This window comes from Salvia miltiorrhiza, chromosome 4, assembly GCF_028751815.1.
Source record: "Salvia miltiorrhiza cultivar Shanhuang (shh) chromosome 4, IMPLAD_Smil_shh, whole genome shotgun sequence".
In the NCBI taxonomy this organism is placed as follows: Eukaryota; Viridiplantae; Streptophyta; class Magnoliopsida; order Lamiales; family Lamiaceae; genus Salvia; species Salvia miltiorrhiza.
In genome coordinates, this window is record NC_080390.1 from 21,997,384 (window position 1) to 22,013,969 (window position 16,586).

The following is a 16,586-nucleotide window of genomic DNA, read 5'->3' on the forward strand; positions in this document are numbered from 1 at the left end:
TCCTTGATTTAATAATATATATATGGTGATCGGAAATATGATTTCAAATCGAGGGACAATGAAGAAAACAAGTGGTTGATTACAGAGCTAGGCATGCGCAGGAGAGGTCGAGATTGTTATGGGATGGCACAAACTTGAGGGATGCGAGAGGAGTGGATCGGAGGTGGGCGAGGCGATGGGTATACACTTGTGGAGTCTCAAGAAACAAATTCCATCATAAATAGATGTACTTGTCCTAACTTTGTTGTCAAAGTTGCTGCGAATAGAATGCCAAAACATTACTTTTATGGGCTTTGTGGAGGATATTCCATGAGTTTGCTGATGAATAAAATTGTTGGATACCGAATTCAATTGAGACGTTCTTGGGACTAATTACAACGTTTTAAAAATTGATTGTAAATTGCAACAAAAATTGAACATTATAATTTTAGAAGCAATTATAAACTAGAGAGAATGTTGAGTTTGCATATGAAGTGAGTGCATCGATCATGCATATTACGTGAGAGTATCAGAATAAAGGCGTGTAGGGGGTGAATCCAACAATCACGGAAGCGACGTCAGAAACGTCTGGATCGATGGGCACTAGCAACCTGAAACCACTAGCAACGTTAGAGCCCTCCGAAGAGCACCGGTGGGGGTGTCGATGGAAGGGCCTCCGACGCTCAAGTCAGTAAACTGATAGAAATAGTAAGCGTAAATAACGTAACGAAATAAATAAATAGTAGTAATAAGTGATGTATCCGGGAGATCGGAATATCCCGGAAGTTGAATGAAAGCTAATGAGCGGTGTGGAATAAGGGCCGACGGACGTCCGGGCTAGCGGGGCGATCGGATCCCTAGCGTGTTGTGAGCGTGGAGGCGGAACAGAAGAGCGGAGAGAGCACCAGATTGAGAGATTGTGAGTATAAGATTGAATGTCAATGACGGCGTCCTCCTTCATTGTGTTAATGAAGTAGTATATATAGGTTATGGGCCTGCGAGGAGGCGACTAGGGTTAGGGTTTGTTGGAATGTTCTTTGAAACCCTAGCGGTTCCGATTTTTTATGAAACGATCTTCCGCGACTTTCGTCTGACCTAGTCACCCATGTTTGACTAGGTTTTCGTAAGCTTATAATCCAGTTTGTATACTTTCGTGTTGAGATATTTACTATGGCGCTGCTGCTAAAGCAGAGGGATCGCGCCACTGCCGGAGCAGAGAGATCATGCCACTGCCAAAGCAGAGGGATCGCGCCTCTGCCAGAGCAGAGGGATCGTGTCGCTGCCAAAGCAGAGGGATCCCGCCTCTGCTAGAGCAGAGGGATCATGTCGCTGCCAGAGCAGAGGGATCGCGCCTCTGCCAGAGCAGAGGGATCATGTCGCTGCCAGTGCAGAGGGATCGCGCCTCTGCCAGAGCAGAGGGATCATTTCACTGATTCCTCTGGCGAGGATTTCGCTGACTCCTCTGGTGAGGACTTCGCTGATTCCTCTGACGAGGATTTCGCTGATTCCTCTGGCGAGGGTTTCGCTGATTCCTCTGGCGAGGGCTTCGCTGATTCCTCTGGCGAGGGTTTCACTGATTCCTCTAGCGAGGACTTCGGTGATTCCTCTGGCGAGGATTTCGCTGACCTCTGGTCAATCGGATTTTATCCACTACAGTTTGTCCCCCACTCCATAGTTGGAATTTTTTCAACTGTGGAGTGCAATTTAACTTGTATAGGGTGCGCATAGTGAGCAGGGCGTTGCCCTTTTCTTTGATTCCCGGCAGTTCGCGTGAAATAGGTGAGCCGGAAAAACGTGGAATTAAATGGTCGGGGTGACATAACACTGGGCGTCCTAGAACCGCGGCACTTTCAAAGGCCCAAAATGTATCCAATGGCGTTGGATGTTACGGTGGTGATGAATCATAAATGAATAGATATAAAATTAATCGGTGAATTGTTGTTGAATCGCGAATTGTACCTAGTGTTTGATTGGAAAGTGATCACTAATTTCTTAGCAACAAATATCGCAACTAACACGATGCAATTGTAGCAAATAATCAGTAACCGAGTATCGTATCCACAGGGACTATCATAACGAATCACTTTAAGTAATCCTAATTAAACTCTAGTAATATTCAGGCAAACGAAAGAAGGAAGGTTTAATTAACTTAAACTAAAACGCAAATAACAATAATTAAAAGATCGTAGGAAAAATCAAATATAAAAGACAACTGATCCTAGGGTAGTAAATTCATTAACTAAATCTACGCAATAAATCTATTAATCCTATATACCAGTTTAATCCAGCTATGATGAGAGATCACTTAATTAATCAATTACTCTCGCTAGAGCAGCAACGATCGTAGATTAGTAAATTATCTATCTCCGTTAGGTTTCAAGAAAATCTACTAACTCCCAAAAGCTCTTAAGAATAGCTCCCTATGATCCACCTATCTCCGCTAGGTCTCAAGGTTAAAATCATATCATACATTCCTGAATCCGCTAAACAGTTATCTCCGCTAGGTCTCAAACCGAATAGCTAAACATGCAAACTATTGGCCAAATAATTCACAAGAAATCAAGCACCAGGAATTATGAATCATAAACTAGAAGGCACAAAGGTATTAACAAATAAATCACATAAATTCAATCAACTATTTACAAACCCTAGAATCAGCTAAACGAAACTAGCCAGACATACTAAAATAAAACAGAAACATAATTAAAAAGAACGCAAAAAAAAAAAAAAAAAAAAAAAATTGGAAAAACTGAATTATATAAAAACTGAATAAGAAAGATTGTAGCAGCTTGAATCTTCAATCTTGATCCAAGCCTTGAAAACTAAAAAGCAATAAAATTCTAAAGCTAGAAAACTGAAAATATGAATGCTCGGGTTCGGGTTCGTGGTGTTCAATAGGTCAAAAGAGGACCTATTTAATAGTTTTCAAATTTTCTTCGGATCACCATGGAAGTTGCCATGCAAAGTAGAATTCTAATGGTAATAGAATCGTGTAAAATAAGGCAACTCTCCAGCTGGATGCATGCTCCGGAAAATACTCCCACTCTTGCCGAATTTGCAGCTCTCGCCAGAGGGATGGATGTCACCAGGGTAACGGGTCGCGCCAGAGAAATGACGATTTCTCTGCTATCGCCAGAGGAATGGGTTGCCAGCGGAATGGCAATTTCTCTGGCCTCGCCAGCGGCGCGGTGATTTCTCTGGCTTCTCGATTCCGCTGTAACGGACTTTTACGATTTCGCTGTAATGGACTTTTCTCCCCTCTGCTCTGACTATTGACTCCTCTTGTGATGACTTCGTTACACTGGCTTCTTGATTTCGCTGACTCCAGAGAAATGGCGATTTCTCTGACTCCAGAGAAATGGTGATTTCTCTGGCGATTAATTTCTCTGACTAGTGATGTCGGTTCCTCTGGCAATTGGTTTCTCTGCTCTGGCAAGTTGACTTCGCTGCTCTGGTCTTTGATTTCTCTGATTCCAGAGGAACGGTGATCTCTCTGACTCCAGAGACCAGAACACCTAGAAAACGCCAAATGCATCCAAAATTCTCCAAAATTGCATTTTTCCATCTCGAAAGCCTAAATCTCCTGCAAAGCATAAAATACACCATAAACGCACCAATTTCCAGAAGATTATCTTAAAATACACACATACAAACCCTTAAAAATATAGCAAATTAAGCATAAATCAACTCCCCCACACTTAGCCTTTTGCTTGTCCTCAAGCAAAATCTATATGAATCCTAGAAAGAGATTGATTTCAACAATGTTCATTTCCATCCAAACATTCACAAAGTCTATTCAAAACTTTACCATCAACACACATCTCTCGGTCATGCAAGTAACTCAAAGTTTATGAAGCAACAAAAGAGTAATGCGAGTAATTCGATCAGACCCAATTCTCCGCTAGAAGTGAATTCCCTAATGTGATCGCCTTTATAATCAATATCACCAATTTTCACACTTTCTGTGCTTGAGATTTCGACAGTTGAGCCATAATTCATGAAATAAAACCATTTGGATGTAATCCAAAGTCTTTTCACGTGGTTTCTCATGCTCATAGTTAGACTAGAGGAGCAGAGACTCAGAGCTATCACATTTCAGAACAGGCCAGATATTTCAGAGCTGACAATATTTAAAGTTGGCAATTCGTCCAACATTTTCACAGATAAGATACGATCGTAGGCAATCACAATGACAACACTCCTTCTAGCATCTACCGGACAAATCACGTTTTACTTACTTACAAAAGTGTTGCAACAAAACTCATAATTCTTTGCACAATCAAGAAACATATATTAAAAGTAAAATAAGAATAACCACCACAAAAACACAAACCCTAAATGCACATCGAAAACCATCTTCTCTTCCACAAATTCATAAAAATTAGCAAGATTCGAGACCAAAAACTAAGCATAGAAAAATCAATTTCGCCCAATTTTGAAAAATATAAGCAACAAAACACCACTCCCCCACACTTAAAGCATGCCATGTCCTCAGGGCATAAAAGAAATACGAAGAGTGTAGAAAACGTCCCTGATTATCGGCAATGAAAAACTGAATCTTCGTGAGAGGCGGTGAAAAGGTGGGTTTGCGGCCTTGGGCAGAGTAAAGAGTGGCTGCGCTGGACAGGTGAAGACCACCAGAAATCTGGCAGAGAAACACCTGCCCCAAACTAAACAAAGAAACAAAGAAAAACAAAACGAAGCAAAATGAAACTGAAAGAAAGGAAAACAAAACAAAGAAAAACAGTTGGGTTACCTCCCAACAAGTGCTTAATTTAACGTCTAGAGCTCGACGATACCTCATGATCTCAATGAACATCAAACACAGCGGGCGTGACAGACCGCTTAACACGAACAGAGGTAGAAGACCCATGCGCATCAGCTGCGTGAAAAATGATGCTTCCATTCGGCACATCTATCATAGCTCTTCCCGTAGCTAAGAATGATCGACCAAGAATCAACGACGGATTTGTATCTTCAGGAATATCGAGGACCAAGAAATCCGTAGGGAAGACTAGCTTGTCAACCTTCACAAAGATGTCTTCAAGATTTCCTCTCGGCTTCACTCTTGATCTATCCGCCATTTGAATCTCCATTGAGGTCGGCTTGAGATCTCCAATTCCCAACCGCTTGAAAACAAAGATGGGCATCACATTGACACTAGCCCCTAAATCACAAAGAGCCTCGGGAAAGACATCTCCTCCAATCTCGCACTTAATGGTGAAGCTACCCGGATCTTTCTTCTTCGAAAGTAGCTTCATTGGCAACTCAGTGCACACAGCTTTCGCCTGCGAGATTTTCTTATCCTCATCCCCCATCTCCTTGGTGTGAACAATTGCCTTTTCTTCTTTATCATTGGCAGAGGAACGGATGTTGGCAGAGAAATGGTTGATTTCTCTGATCTGGCTGTTGAGCACTGAGCTTCGCTTCGCTGCTCTGATATCTTGAGGTTGTGCACGCCGGTCTGATTCTTCAAGTAGCCTCTCTAGCTCATCCACTATACATCTATGCTCTGTCTCCTCGGGATTGACAACTTTTTTCTCATTCTTGCAATGGGAGATCTCCAGCTTGATTTCCTTAGCTTCCTTGCCATCCCGCTGCTCTGGCCGATCCCGCTGCTCTGGCTGATCCCGCTGCTCTGGCCCGCTTCTAAATTGAATTGCGTTACACTTTTTGCTCGGCTTCACAGCACATTGCTCTTCAAGCACCTCCCTCTTCATCAGACTACGGGGGAATGGTGCTTTTGGGATGTACTCTCTAAGTGGAATAGGAGATTTGTATGGTTCCTCACTTGGTTGTTCATGCTCCTTGCTCGTCTCCTCACAGTTTGCCAGGAAAAATTCAATCGCTTCCTCATCATCTGGAGACACAGTGTCATCGAAAATCGCATTGCATTGGTCATTCTGCTTGCCTTCGGTATGTCGAGGCCTGCTCTGCACAACTGCATGGCTAGCCAATTGGCTAACTTGCGTCTTCAAAATCTGTACCTGCTTGGACAGTGCTGAAACATTGTTCCCCATGTTAGCCATACCATTCTCTAGACTAGCCATCCTTGCACCCATGTTATTCTCAAGATTGGCAATCTTGGCACCTACAGTCGTCTCTATACTGGCCATCTTGTTGTCAATAGTAGTTTCAAAACTAGTCATCTGCACCAACAACTGTTGCATCATCTCTTCAAGTGACACCTTCTTAGGCTCATTGACAATCATCCTTGTGGAGCTCCGATCATGTGGCAATTGGTAGTTATTGGAGGCCATCTCCTCTAATTCAAAAGTGTTTGCCTGCATAGCTGACCCCCGTCCACCTCCATCAAATTGCCCAACTTGAGATTGGTACATGTAATCGAGTAGTGAAGGTGGTGGAGGAGGTTGTGCACGTCTGTTGGCCTCTTTAATTTGTCTTTGCTCATCCAGCTGCCTCTGCAGTTTTGCAATCATACGCCACGCAGTGGAATAGCGATTTCTCTGGCCTCGCCAGCGGAGCGGTGATTTCTCTGGCTTCTCGATTTCGCTGTAATGGACTTTTACGATTCCGCTGTAATGGACTTTTCTCCCCTCTGCTCTGACTATTGACTCCTCTGGTGATGACTTCGCTACACTGGCTTCTTGATTTCGCTGACTCCAGAGAAATGGCGATTTCTCTGACTCCAGAGAAATGGTAATTTCTCTGGCGATTAATTTCTCTGACTGGTGATGTCGGTTCCTCTGGCAATTGGTTTCTCTGCTCTGGCGAGTTGACTTCGCTGCTCTGGTCTTTGATTTCTCTGATTCCAGAGGAACGGTGATCTCTCTGACTCCAGAGACCAGAACACCTAGAAAACGCCAAATGCATCCAAAATTCTCCAAAATTGCATTTTTCCATCTCGAAAGCCTAAATCTCCTGCAAAGCATAAAATACACCATAAACACACCAATTTCCAGAAGATTATCTTAAAATACGCACATACAAACCCTTAAAAATATAGCAAATTAAGCATAAATCAGAAAGGTGAGAGAGGATAATTGGATTGTTGAGAGCACGAGAGTAAATTGTTGTAGTGTTGCAAGCAAAGATAGCGTAGGTTTCAGATTACGCGTACATGGCTATTTATAAACCCATGCTGGAGGTAAGATAGTAAATTCGTTGCTAAAACATGCGCCTCGCATGGTCGAAGGCATAAGAGTAAATTTGCCCCTAGGCGGGAGATTTCCTCGCTCTTTTGGTGATCTTTCCGGCGAATGCCGTTTCTCTGACACGAGCCATTCCTCTGGCGAATGCGATTTCTCTGGCAAGAGCCATTTCTCTGGCGAAGGCCATACCTCTGGCAAGAGCCATTTCTCTGGCGAAGGCCATTTCTCTGGCAAGAGCCATTTCTCTGGCGAAGGCCATTTATCTGGCGAGAGTTGTTTCTCTGGCGAAGGCCATTTATCTGGAGAGAGTCGTTTCTCTGGCGAAGGCCATACCTCTGGCGAAGTGAAAATTTTTTAGTTTGGGAGAGGCGCACTTTGCGCTGATGGACGCGATGGGTTTTTACCTCAGGTTCGTGAAACGGGCTTGTGCCTTGTATAAGTAAGTTCTTCCCCCCATTTAGACTTAGTTGTTGAAACTAAAGTCTAAATTTAAGATGTTCGGGGTGGGACGGGCTTGCGTCTTTTAAATGAAGTTTTCTTCCCCCCATTTAGACTTAGTTGTTTAAACTTAAGGCTAAATTCAAGGTGTTCGGGGCGAGATGGGCGTGAGCCTTTGACATAAAAAATTTTATCCCCCCATTTAGACTTAGTTGATAAACTTAAGGCTAAATTCAAGGTGTTCGGGGCGAGATGGGCGTGAGCCTTTGACATAAAAAATTTTATCCCCCCCATTTAGACTTAGTTGATAAACTTAAGGCTAAATTCAAGGTGTTCGGGGCGAGATGGGCGTGAGCCTTTGACATAAAAAATTTTATCCCCCCCATTTAGACTTAGTTGTTTAAACTTAAGGCTAAATGTAATGTATGCGGGGTGAGATGGGCTTGCGCCTTTTGCATTTAAAGTTTTTCCCCCCTGGGTGTGGAGCCATTCCTCTGGCGAGAGTCGTTTCTCTGGCGAAGGCCAGTTTTCTGGCGAAGACCATTTCTCTGGCGAGGGCCATTTCTCTGATGAGGGCCATTTCTCTGGCGAGGGCCATTTCTCTGGCGAGGTGTGGAGGGGGAGGGGGTGGGTGAGGGGAGGGGGCCTGCGCTCCTTAGAGCTGCCTACATACCCATTTAAGGGATCAAGCCCGGATGTAGTTCTGACCTGCATGCAAAGGTCAGTAATTGTAGTAGATGACATGGGTCTCGGAAAACCTTATTGAAATAAAGTGAAATTTGTAGAGTTTAGGGTCAAGCGTGGTACTGCTTGAGATGTAGGGCGTTCCAACTGTTGTTGATTTCACGTCCGTCTGTCGATTGCAATTTGTATGCTCCACGTCCAACCACTTTGGTGATCAGATATGGTCCTTCCCAATTCGGGGCTAATTTACCCACACTTGTTTCCATGGTGTTCTGGAACACTTTTCGCAGCACCCAATCGCTCGGCTTAAATGTGCGAGTGCGGATATGTTTGTTGTAGTGTCTGGCGATGCTTTGTTGGTAGGAAGCTAGTCTGATATTCGCTTTGTTCCGTTTCTCGTCGAGGAGATCTAACTCGTGGCACATGGCTTCTTGATTCCCGTCGTCTGTCGTGAGCTCATGTCTGGCAGTGGGTACTTCGCTTTCTGTTGGGATTACTGCCTCCATTCCATAGGCGAGGGAGAATGGTGTTTCCCCTGTTGATGCTCTTGTAGTTGTTCGGTAGGACCATAGCACGCCTGGTAACTCATCTGCCCATTTGCCTTTGGCCTTCTCTAGTCGTTTCTTCAAGGTGTTTATGATGGTTTTGTTGGAAGATTCCGCTTGCCCGTTGGCTTGGGGGTACCTTGGCGTTGAGAAGCTTAGTTTGATGTTCCAAAACCTGCAAAAATCTTGAAAGTCTGCGCTTATAAATTGGGACCCGTTGTCCGTGACGATCTCCTTGGGCACCCCATACCGGCAGATCACGTTCTTCCATATGAACCCCTTGACTTCTTTGTCACGAACTTGGTGGAAAGACTCTGCTTCTATCCATTTGCTGAAATAATCGGTCACTGCCAACATGTATACCTTCTGCCCGGGTGCGGTGGGCAGTTTGCCTACAATATCCATCCCCCATTTCATGAATGGCCATGGTGAAGTGATAGAGGTCAGGGGCTCCGGGGGCAGGTGTGATATTTGGGCGAATCGTTGACATTTGTCGCACTTTCTAGCATAATCAGTTGCGTCAGTTTTCATGGTGGGCCAGTAGTAACCGCTGGTTAAAGCGCGGTGTGCGAGGCTTGTTCCTCCTGAGTGATTGCCACATTCACCTTCATGTAGCTCGGACAAGACGTATCTTGCTTCTGCAGGGTTAATGCATTTCAAGTATGGACCGGTAAATGAACGTTTATACAGTTTACCTCGGGTGATGCAGAACCGCGCGGCCTGAGCTTTAATTCGGCGTGCTTCATTCCGATCATCTGGGAGTATTTCTCTTTCGAGATATTCCATTATTGGGGTCATCCATGTTTGTCCGACTGATACTGCAGTCACGTGTTCCTCGGCCTCATCTCTTTGTATTGCTGGATATTGAAGGCAAGTGATCGTTATTGTTTTAGGTTGTGCGGTCTGAATTGCTGACCCCAGGTTGGCCAAAGCGTCAGCATGACCATTCTCCCCCCTCGGCACTTGGTTGATGGTGAATTCTTCAAAGCACGATTGGAGCTCTTTCGTCTTGCCCAGGTAAGCCGTCATTTTCGTATCTTTGGCTTGAAATGTACCCTGCATCTGATTAACTACAAGTTGAGAGTCACTAAATACGTTAATGCGTTTTACCCCAATTTCCTTAGCTAGTCCGAGTTCGGCTATCATGGCTTCATACTCAGCCTCATTGTTGGTTGTTTTGAAATCACATCGGATTGACCGCTCAATGTTGTCTCCTCGTGGTGATGAGAGGACGATTCCAAGTCCGCTCCCTCGTACGTTGCTGGATCCGTCGACGTACAGCTTCCAAGTTCCAGTTTGGTCTGGTTCTTCCGTCAGACAGCATAACTCTTTGTCGGCCTGTATAGTAAGGTTAGGTGCAAAGTCAACAACAAATTTGGCTAATACCTGATATTTAAGTGCGGTCCGTGGTTTATATGTCATGTCATATTCACTCAACTCCACTGCCCACTTTGTCAATCGACCGGATAGTTCCGGCTTGTGGAGTATGGCCTTCAAGGGATATGTGGTGGCGACTATGATCGGATGGCATTGGAAGTATGAACGTAACTTTCTCGCTGCATGGACCAGTGCGAGTGCCAGCTTCTCTAGCTGGCTATATCGGGTCTCTGCATCAAGTAGTGACTTGCTCACGTAGTAGATCGGTGACTGCTTTCCCTCTTCCTCTCTGACCAACACGGCGCTGACGGCTGTATCAGAGACGGAGATACACCAACAAAGTCTCGTGATTCTTTGGTTTTGCGAGTAATGGCGGGCTAGTCAAGTACTGCTTGAGTTGCTTTAAGGCTTCCTCGCACTCCTCAGTCCACTCGAACGTTTTTGATTTCCTCAAAGTGTTGAAGAAGAAGTGGCATTTTTTGGACGATCTTGAAATAAAGCGGCTTAAACCGGCTATTCTCCCCGCTAGTTTTTGGACGTCTTTCACGCAGGTGGGGGAAGGGATCCTTTGGATCGACTCGATTTGAGCTGGGTTTGCCTCTATTCCCCGCTGGGTAACCATGTAACCTAGGAACTTTCCTGCATTGACACCAAAAGAACATTTAGTAGGATTTAGCTTCATATTGTATTTTCTAAGAATCTCAAATGTTTCCCTCAAATTGTAGGGGGTGAATCCAACAATCACGGAAGCGACGTCAGTAACGTCTGGATCGATGGGCACTAGCAACCTGAAACCACTAGCAACGTTAGAGCCCTCAGAAGAGCACCGGTGGGGGTGTCGATGGAAGGGCCTCCGACGCTCAAGTCAGTAAACTGATAGAAATAGTAAGCGTAAATAACGTAACGAAATAAATAAATAGTAGTAATAAGTGATGTATCCGGGAGATCGGAATATCTCGGAAGTTGAATGAAAGCTAATGAGCGGTGTGGAATAAAGGACGACGGACGTCCGGGCTAGCGGGGCGATCAGATCCCTAGCGTGTTGTGAGCGTGGAGGCGGAACAGAAGAGCGGAGAGACCACCAGATTGAGAGATTGTGAGTATAAGATTGAATGTCAATGACGGCGTCCCCCTTCATTGTGTTAATGAAGTAGTATATATAGGTTATGGGCCTGCGAGGAGGCGACTAGGGTTAGGGTTTGTTGGAATGTTCTTTGAAACCCTAGCGGTCCTGATTTTTTAGGAAACGATCTTCCGCGACTTTCGTCTGACCTAGTCACCCATGTTTGACTAGGTTTTCGTAAGCTTATAATCCAGTTTGTATACTTTCGTGTTGAGATATTTACTATGGCGTTGCTGCTAAAGCAGAGGGATCGCGCCACTGCCGGAGCAGAGAGATTATGCCGCTGCCAAAGCAGAGGGATCGCGCCTCTGCCAGAGCAGAGGGATCGTGTCACTTCCAAAGCAAAGGGATCCCGCCTCTGCCAGAGCAGAAGGATCATGTCGCTGCCAGAGCAGAGGGATCGCGCCTCTGCCAGAGCAGAGGGATCATGTCGTTGCCAGAGCAGAGGGATCGTGCCTCTGCCAGAGCAGAGGGATCATGTCACTGCCAGAGCAAAGGGATCGCGCCTCTACCAGAGCAGAGGGATCATTTCGCTGATTCCTCTGGCGAGGATTTCGCTGACTCCTCTGGCGAGGACTTCGCTGATTCCTCTGATGAGGATTTCGCTGATTCCTCTGGCGAGGGTTTCGCTGATTCCTCTGACGAGGATTTCGCTGATTCCTCTGGCGAGGACTTCGCTGATTCCTCTGGCGAGGGTTTCGCTGATTCCTCTGGCAAGTTGGATTTTATCCACTACAGTACTTCACTTTCCATTGGGATTACCGCCTCCATCCCATAAGCGAGAGAGAATGGTGTTTCCCCCTGTTGATCGGCCAAGGCGGAGATCCGGGCGTTCACCTTCACTTGGGCAAGTAGTTCCGATTGGGTTGCGCCCGATTGGTTTAGGGCATCGTTCATGTCGTGGGATTCATTTGGAGTACTCATAGTGTGACTTGGGCACGACTTATCGGAATTCCTTGATTGCTAGGGCCCCACGGTGGGCGCCAAATTGTAGGGGGTGAATCCAACAATCACGGAAGCGACGTCAGTAACGTCTGGATCGATGGGCACTAGCAACGTTAGAGCCCTCCGAAGAGCACCTGTGGGGGTGTCGATGGAAGGGCCTCCGACGCTCAAGTCAGTAAACTGATAGAAATAGTAAGCGTAAATAACGTAACGAAATAAATAAATAGTAGTAATAAGTGATGTATCCGGGAGATCGAAATATCCCGGAAGTTGAATGAAAGCTAATGAGCGGTGTGGAATAAGGGACGACGGACGTCCGGGCTAGCGGGGCGATCGGATCCCTAGCGTGTTGTGAGCGTAGAGGCGGAACAGAAGAGCGGAGAGAGCACCAGATTGAGAGATTGTGAGTATAAGATTGAATGTCAATGACGGCGTCCCCCTTCATTGTGTTAATGAAGTAGTATATATAGGTTATGGGCCTGCGAGGAGGCGACTAGGGTTAGGGTTTGTTGGAATGTTCTTTCAAACCCTAGCGGTTCCGAGTTTTTAGGAAACGATCTTCCGCGACTTTCGTCTGACCTAGTCACCCATGTTTGACTAGGTTTTCGTAAGCTTATAATCCAGTTTGTATACTTTCGTGTTGAGATATTTACTATGGCGTTGCTGCTAAAGCAGAGGGATTGCGCCACTACCGGAGCAGAGAGATCATGCCGCTGCCAAAGCAGAGGGATCGCGCCTCTGCCAGAGCAGAGGGATCGTGTCACTTCCAAAGCAGAGGGATCCCGCCTCTGCCAGAGCAGAAGGATCATGTCGCTGCCAGAGCAGAGGGATCGCGCCTCTGCCAGAGCAGAGGGATCATGTCGTTGCCAGAGCAGAGGGATCGTGCCTCTGCCAGAGCAGAGGGATCATGTCGCTGCCAGAGCAAAGGGATCGCGCCTCTACCAGAGCAGAGGGATCATTTCGCTGATTCCTCTAGCGAGGATTTCGCTGACTCCTCTGGCGAGGACTTCGCTGATTCCTCTGATGAGGATTTTGCTGATTCCTCTGGCGAGGGTTTCGTTGATTCCTCTGACGAGGATTTCGCTGATTCCTCTGGCGAGGACTTCGCTGATTCCTCTGGCAAGTTGGATTTTATCCACTACAGTACTTCACTTTCCATTGGGATTACCGCCTCCATCCCATAAGCGAGAGAGAATGGTGTTTCCCCCTGTTGATCGGCCAAGGCGGAGATCCGGGCGTTCACCTTCACTTGGGCAAGTAGTTCCGATTGGGTTGAGCCCGATTGGTTTGGGGCATCGTTCATGTCGTGGGATTCATTTGGAGTACTCATAGTGTGACTTGGGCACGACTTATCGGAATTCCTTGATTGCTAGGGCCCCACGGTGGGCGCCAAATTGTAGGGGGTGAATCCAACAATCACGGAAGCGACGTCAGTATCGTCTGGATCGATGGGCACTAGCAACCTGAAACCACTAGCAACGTTAGAGCCCTCCGAAGAGCACCTGTGGGGGTGTCGATGGAAGGGCCTCCGACGCTCAAGTCAGTAAACTGATAGAAATAGTAAGCGTAAATAACGTAACGAAATAAATAAATAGTAGTAATAAGTGATGTATCCGGGAGATCGGAATATCCCGGAAGTTGAATGAAAGCTAATGAGCGGTGTGGAATAAGGGACGACGGACGTCCGGGCTAGCGGGGCGATCGGATCCCTAGCGTGTTGTGAGCGTAGAGGCGGAACAGAAGAGCGGAGAGAGCACCAGATTGAGAGATTGTGAGTATAAGATTGAATGTCAATGACGGCGTCCCCTTTCATTGTGTTAATGAAGTAGTATATATAGGTTATGGGCCTGCGAGGAGGCGACTAGGGTTAGGGTTTGTTGGAATGTTCTTTCAAACCCTAGCGGTTCCGATTTTTTAGGAAACGATCTTCCGCGACTTTCGTCTGACCTAGTCACCCATGTTTGACTAGGTTTTCGTAAGCTTATAATCCAGTTTGTATACTTTCGTGTTGAGATATTTACTATGGCACTGCTGCTAAAGCAGAGGGATCGCGCCCCTGCCGGAGTAGAGTGATCATGCCGCTGCCAAAGTAGAGGGATCGCGTCTCTGCCAGAGCAGAGGGATCGTGTCGCTGCCAAAGCAGAGGGATCCCGCCTCTGCCAGAGCAGAGGGATCATGTCGCTGCCAGAGCAGAGGGATCGCGCCTCTGCCAGAGCAGAGGGATCATGTCGCTGCCAGAGCAGAGGGATCGCGCCTCTGCCAGAGCAGAGGGATCATGTCGCTGCCAAAGCAAAGGGATCGCGCCTCTGCCAGAGCAGAGGGATCATTTCGCTGATTCCTCTGGCGAGGATTTCGCTGACTCCTCTGGCGAGGACTTCGCTGATTTCTCTGATGAGGATTTCGCTGATTCCACTGGCGAGGGTTTCGCTGATTCCTCTGACGAGGATTTCGCTGATTCCTCTGGCGAGGGTTTCGCTGATTCCTCTGGCAAGTTGGATTTTATCCACTACAGTACTTCACTTTCCATTGGGATTACCGCCTCCATCCCATAAGCGAGAGAGAATGGTGTTTCCCCCTGTTGATCGGCCAAGGCGGAGATCCGGGCGTTCACCTTCACTTGGGCAAGTAGTTCCGATTGGGTTGAGCCCGATTGGTTTGGGGCATCGTTCATGTCGTGGGATTCATTTGGAGTACTCATAGTGTGACTTGGGCACGACTTATCGGAATTCCTTGATTGCTAGGGCCCCACGGTGGGCGCCAAATTGTAGGGGGTGAATCCAACAATCACGGAAGCGACGTCAGTAACGTCTGGATCGATGGGCACTAGCAACCTGAAACCACTAGCAACGTTAGAGCCCTCCGAAGAGCACCTGTGGGGGTGTCGATGGAAGGGCCTCCGACGCTCAAGTCAGTAAACTGATAGAAATAGTAAGCGTAAATAACGTAACGAAATAAATAAATAGTAGTAATAAGTGATGTATCCGGGAGATCGGAATATCCCGGAAGTTGAATGAAAGCTAATGAGCGGTGTGGAATAAGGGACGACGGACGTCCGGGCTAGCGGGGCGATCGGATCCCTAGCGTGTTGTGAGCGTAGAGGCGGAACAGAAGAGCGGAGAGAGCACCAGATTGAGAGATTGTGAGTATAAGATTGAATGTCAATGACGGCGTCCCCTTTCATTGTGTTAATGAAGTAGTATATAGGTTATGGGCCTGCGAGGAGGCGACTAGGGTTAGGGTTTGTTGGAATGTTCTTTCAAACCCTAGCGGTTCCGATTTTTTAGGAAACGATCTTCCGCGACTTTCGTCTGACCTAGTCACCCATGTTTGACTAGGTTTTCGTAAGCTTATAATCCAGTTTGTATACTTTCGTGTTGAGATATTTACTATGGCACTGCTGCTAAAGCAGAGGGATCGCGCCCCTGCCGGAGTAGAGTGATCATGCCGCTGCCAAAGCAGAGGGATCGCGTCTCTGCCAGAGCAGAGGGATCGTGTCGCTGCCAAAGCAGAGGGATCCCGCCTCTGCCAGAGCAGAGGGATCATGTCGCTGCCAGAGCAGAGGGATCGCGCCTCTGCCAGAGCAGAGGGATCATGTCGCTGCCAGAGCAGAGGGATCGCGCCTCTGCCAGAGCAGAGGGATCATGTCGCTGCCAAAGCAAAGGGATCGCGCCTCTGCCAGAGCAGAGGGATCATTTCGCTGATTCCTCTGGCGAGGATTTCGCTGACTCCTCTGGCGAGGACTTCGCTGATTTCTCTGATGAGGATTTCGCTGATTCCACTGGCGAGGGTTTCGCTGATTCCTCTGACGAGGATTTCGCTGATTCCTCTGGCGAGGGTTTCGCTGATTCCTCTGGCGAGGACTTCGCTGATTCCTCTGGCGAGGGTTTCGCTGATTCCTCTGGCGAGGATTTCGCTGACCTCTGGTCAGTCGGATTTTATCCACTACAAGGCGTATTTCCATTGGTTTTACGTTTCTTTCTTGTTTAGCACTCTAGTTAGTTCTCCTAGTCAGCATTTGATAGAATATATATAATGATGGGTTTGTATTTTTCATTTGAAGTTTTGTAACACCCCGCATTTTCGATACCTTATTGTTTTACTATTCTGATAATTAGTGATAAGGAGGGCATTAGGGAGACTTACCGGACTAAAGCTTTAATAACAAACAAATACGTGCCAATGGTCCGCAACATGGTCAAAGGCCAGTTTATTTGGCCTTCTAGGGCCCAGCTATAATTTGACTAATAGTCGTCATGGTCTGGTAAATAGTTGGGAGAGGTCTTTACAGAGCCTTTGCGAACTCGGAATGGAGATTGTTATTCCATGAAGCGAGGGCGACCGGCTTGGTATTGGCAACTCCACTTGGAGAGCAAGAAGGCAAGG